The sequence below is a fragment of the Ambystoma mexicanum genome, chromosome 2q, assembly GCF_040938575.1.
Source record: "Ambystoma mexicanum isolate Mex_15411 chromosome 2q, UKY_AmexF1_1, whole genome shotgun sequence".
Lineage (NCBI taxonomy): Eukaryota > Metazoa > Chordata > Amphibia > Caudata > Ambystomatidae > Ambystoma > Ambystoma mexicanum.
Genome location: NC_090924.1, coordinates 695,731,819 through 695,736,818, shown reverse-complemented (window position 1 = coordinate 695,736,818; position 5,000 = coordinate 695,731,819). Strand labels below are relative to the sequence as shown.

Genomic DNA, 5,000 nt, shown 5'->3' with positions numbered 1-5,000 from the left:
GGTACTGAAGAATCTTTCCCAATCCTGCCCATAGCTGTCAGGGTGGCCAAGTGGTCTAAGGCGCCAGACTCAAGAGGCGCAGCTCTTCCCTGCATCTGGGTGTTCTGGTCTCCGATTGGAGGCGTGGGTTCAAATCCCACTCCTGACAAGCCGGGCCCATTTTTTTGAGCACATTTCAGAGTGTAAGGCTTGCGGAAAACCTCGTGGGGGCCCCCGAATGCAGCTCCCGGCAAGCCTCCCTGTTCTCTTCTGCTGCCTTGCAACTGGAGCTGTCTGCCAGGGACGCCGCAGGCACACCTGCCCTTAAACCCCCACTGGCCCACGGCTGCAAAACCCGCATTTTCTAGTGGCTGGTTTGGTGGCATATGTCACTGAGCCCAGTCTACTCAGGAAGTGAAAAAAGTCCCCTTCACAGTTGGAGAAAGTGCTCTCCTGCCACCTGTCGGTCGTTGAAGGCACCACACCTCAGCAAAATAATAATAAAAAAACAGACATGCTCAGTCCAGGGGGCTGTAAAGGTATTTACATAGCAAGGACAGAGAGGCTGTTGGGAGATGACAGAAGCCATGCTGCCCCAGAGTTCTCTTCTGAAATTCGCAGGAATCCAGAGGTTGGAACGGGCTGAGGGAGTGCGCCTTCTTACCTCTGTCGGCTTTCAAGACACATCCTCCTGCTGGGAAGCTGCCCACCCTGAGCAGCACAGGTTTGCGCTCTAAGCCGGTCGGCCACATATATCTCGCCTGATCGAGCCTGATCGAGCCCGATCGAGCAGCAGCAGATGGCCTTTGGCCAGCGAAGGCTGCCGCTCTTCTTCTTGTTTCTCTGCTTGAGAGGCAGCTCAGTTCTCTGCGCTCGCGCCAGGGGCAGGCCACGTGACACGCTGGGATCAGGCTGTGGAGCGACTGGGGCATGGCGCCAGTGAGGTGGCTTGTTGGTCTAGGGGTATGATTCTCGCTGTGGGTGCTAGAGGTCCCGGGTTCAAATCCTGGATGAGCCCTTTTTTTTGGTGCGCCGAAAACAAAAGACACAGAGTCCCCAATTCCCCCCCAAAAATAGTTTGTGCGTGACCGTATCTGGTTCGATGCCCATCGCCAATGGTTGGCTGATTTTAAGCCCATGGTCCAAGAGGCAGTGTTGGAAATTCCCCCTCCTTTGTAATGATGCGCTGGCAGCGAGCTGATGTATAAAGGTTTGGACATGCCTTCTGGGTGGGGACTGCCGTGGCTCGCGTCACTGTTGCTTCCAGCTTGGTCTTTTGTATGTGTCTGCAGCCTGTGTGTGAGGTGCTGTGAGTGCTGCCATGTAGGTCCGGCGCAGGCTTGCGCCAAACTTTCACGTTGGTGTGTGCCACCTGGCAGGCACCAGCGGGCCCCATGAGACATCAGTGCCACAAAGCCTGTCAACTGAAAGCTGTCCCAGCGCACGAGAGCGCAGCCTACCAGAGCTGTTTCTGTAGTGTAGTGGTTATCACATTTGCCTAACACGCGAAAAGTCCCCGGTTTGAGACCGGGCAGAAACATGGTGCTGGTTTCTCTTTATTTCCACAATGTGAATCGGACACATTTGACCGCATGCAGGTTTCGACAGGTATGGACAGGCCGGCACTACGCCATGAGTGATCTGAGGCCAGCCCTTATTTGCATCCTGCAAACTGTCCACTGGCTCCATCAGTGGGCGTTTCCTGCTACCCCTGGGTCCTTAACTGAGTGTTTGGGTACTTTTGCTCCAGAGATCGGGGCATGAAAACTGACGCTGGCACCTGGCGACATTGGGTACTGAAGAATCTTTCCCAGGTCTGCCCATGGCTGTCAGAGTGGCCGAGTGGTCTAAGGCGCCAGACTCAAGAGGCGCAGCTCTTCCCTGCCTCTGAGTGTGCTGGTCTCCGATTGGAGGCGTGGGTTCAAATCCCACTCCTGACAAGCCGGGCTCATTTTTTTTAGCACATTTCAGAGTGTAAGGCTTGCGGAAAACCTCGTGGGGGCCCCCAAATGCAGCGCCCGGCAAGCCTCCCTGTTCTCTTCTGCTGCCTTGCAACTGGAGCTGTCTGCCAGAGACGCCGCAGGCACACCTGCCCTTAAACCCCCACTGGCCCACGGCTGCAAAACCCGCATTTTCTAGTGGCTGGCATGGTGGCATATGTCACTGAGCCCAGTCTACTCAGGAAGTGAAAAAAGTCCCCTTCACAGTTGGAGAAAGTGCTCTCCTGCCACCTGTCGGTCGTTGAAGGCACCACACCTCAGCAAAATAAAAATAAAAAAACAGACATGCTCAGTCCAGGGGGCTGTAAAGGTATTTACATAGCAAGGACAGAGAGGCTGTTGGGAGATGACAGAAGCCAGGATGCCCCAAAGTTCTCTTCTGAAATTCAGAGGAATCCAGAGGTTGGAGCGGGCTGAGGGAGTGCGCCTTCTTGCCTCTGTCGGCTTTCAAGACACATCCTCCTGCTGGGAAGCTGCCCACCCTGAGCAGCACAGGTTTGCGCTCTAGGCCGGTCGGCCACATATATCTCGCCTGATCTCGCCTGATCGAGCCCGATCGAGCGGCAGCAGATGGCCTTTGGCCAGCGAAGGCTGCCGCTCTTCTTCTTGTTTCTCTGCTTGAGAGGCAGCTCAGTCCTCTGCGCTTGCGCCAGGGACAGGCCACGTGACACGCAGGGGTCAGGCGGTGGAGCGACTGGGGCATGGCGCCAAGTGAGGTAAGCAGACCACCCCCCCCCCTACTGCTATTTGCATGCGGTGGCTCGTTGGTCTAGGGGTATGATTCTCGCTTAGGGTGCGAGAGGTCCCGGGTTCAAATCCCGGACGAGCCCTTTTTTTTGGAGCGCCGAAAACAAAAAACACAGAGTCCCCAATTCCCCCCCAAAAATAGTTTGTGCGTGACCGTATCTGGTTCGATGCCCGTCGCCAATGGTTGGCTGCTTTTAAGTCCATGGCCCAAGAGGCAGTGTTGGAAATTCCCCCTCATTTGTAATGATGCGCTGGCGGCGAGCTGATGTATAAAGGTTTGGACATGCCTTCTGGGTGGGGACTGCCATGGCTCGCGCCACTGTTGCATCCAGCTTGGTCTTTTGTATGTGTCTGCAGCCTGTGTGTGAGGTGCTGTGTGTGCTGCCATGTAGGTCCGGCGCAGGCTTGCGCCAAACTTTCACGTTGGTGTGTGCCACCTGGCAGGCACCAGCGGGCCCAATGAGACATCAGTGCCACAAAGCCTTTCAACTGAAAACTGTCCCAGCACACGAGAGCGCAGCCTATCAAAGCTGTTTCTGTAGTGTAGTGGTTATCACGTTCGCCTAACACGCGAAAGGTCCCCGGTTCCAGACCGGGCAGAAACATGGTGCTGGTTTCTTTTTATTTCCACAATGTCAATCGGACGCATTTGACCGCATGCAGGTTTCGACAGGTATGGACAGGCCGGCACTACGCCATGAGTGATCTGAGGCCAGCCCTTATTTGCACCCTGCAAACTGTCAACTGGCTCCATCAGTGGGCGTTTCTTGCCATCCATGGGTCCTTAAGTGAGTGTTTGGGTACTTTTGATGCAGAGATCGGGGCATGAAAACTGGCGCTGGCACCTGGCGACATTGGGTACTGAAGAATCTTTCCCAGTCCTGCCCATAGCTGTCAGGGTGGCCGAGTGGTCTAAGGCGCCAGACTCAAGAGGCGCAGCTCTTCCCTGCATCTGGGTGTTCTGGTCTCCGATTGGAGGCGTGGGTTCAAATCCCACTCCTGACAAGCCGGGCCCATTTTTTTGAGCACATTTCAGAGTGTAAGGCTTGCGGAAAACCTCGTGGGGGCCCCCGAATGCAGCTCCCGGCAAGCCTCCCTGTTCTCTTCTGCTGCCTTGCAACTGGAGCTGTCTGCCAGGGACGCCGCAGGCACACCTGCCCTTAAACCCCCACTGGCCCACGGCTGCAAAACCCGCATTTTCTAGTGGCTGGTTTGGTGGCATATGTCACTGAGCCCAGTCTACTCAGGAAGTGAAAAAAGTCCCCTTCACAGTTGGAGAAAGTGCTCTCCTGCCACCTGTCGGTCGTTGAAGGCACCACACCTCAGCAAAATAAAAATAAAAAAACAGACATGCTCAGTCCAGGGGGCTGTAAAGGTATTTACATAGCAAGGACAGAGAGGCTGTTGGGAGATGACAGAAGCCATGCTGCCCCAGAGTTCTCTTCTGAAATTCGCAGGAATCCAGAGGTTGGAACGGGCTGAGGGAGTGCGCCTTCTTACCTCTGTCGGCTTTCAAGACACATCCTCCTGCTGGGAAGCTGCCCACCCTGAGCAGCACAGGTTTGCGCTCTAAGCCGGTCGGCCACATATATCTCGCCTGATCGAGCCTGATCGAGCCCGATCGAGCGGCAGCAGATGGCCTTTGGCCAGCGAAGGCTGCCGCTCTTCTTCTTGTTTCTCTGCTTGAGAGGCAGCTCAGTCCTCTGCGCTCGCGCCAGGGGCAGGCCACGTGACACGCTGGGATCAGGCCGTGGAGCGACTGGGGCATGGCGCCAGTGAGGTGGCTTGTTGGTCTAGGGGTATGATTCTCGCTGTGGGTGCTAGAGGTCCCGGGTTCAAATCCTGGATGAGCACTTTTTTTTGGTGCGCCGAAAACAAAAAACACAGAGTCCCCAATTCCCCCCCAAAAATAGTTTGTGCGTGACCGTATCTGGTTCGATGCCCATCGCCAATGGTTGGCTGATTTTAAGCCCATGGTCCAAGAGGCAGTGTTGGAAATTCCCCCTCCTTTGTAATGATGCGCTGGCAGCGAGCTGATGTATAAAGGTTTGGACATGCCTTCTGGGTGGGGACTGCCGTGGCTCGCGTCACTGTTGCTTCCAGCTTGGTCTTTTGTATGTGTCTGCAGCCTGTGTGTGAGGTGCTGTGAGTGCTGCCATGTAGGTCCGGCGCAGGCTTGCGCCAAACTTTCACGTTGGTGTGTGCCACCTGGCAGGCACCAGCGGGCCCCATGAGACATCAGTGCCACAAAGCCTGTCAACTGAAAGCTGTCCC

At 55.6% G+C, this 5,000-nt stretch overlaps 3 non-coding genes across 3 annotated transcripts; all 3 read left to right on the top strand.

The window, feature by feature from the left end:
- Nucleotides 1-2,737: 2,737 nt before the first annotated feature.
- TRNAP-AGG (transfer RNA proline (anticodon AGG)) lies at nt 2,738-2,809 on the top strand. Its single transcript has one exon. It is a non-coding gene; the product is annotated as a tRNA-Pro (tRNA).
- A 449-nt stretch (nt 2,810-3,258) lies between these two features.
- Nucleotides 3,259-3,331, top strand: TRNAV-AAC (transfer RNA valine (anticodon AAC)). The gene has a single exon. It is a non-coding gene; the product is annotated as a tRNA-Val (tRNA).
- A 288-nt stretch (nt 3,332-3,619) lies between these two features.
- TRNAL-CAA (transfer RNA leucine (anticodon CAA)) lies at nt 3,620-3,731 on the top strand. Its single transcript has 2 exons — nt 3,620-3,657; nt 3,686-3,731. It is a non-coding gene; the product is annotated as a tRNA-Leu (tRNA).
- The last annotated feature ends 1,269 nt before the right edge of the window (nt 3,732-5,000 follow it).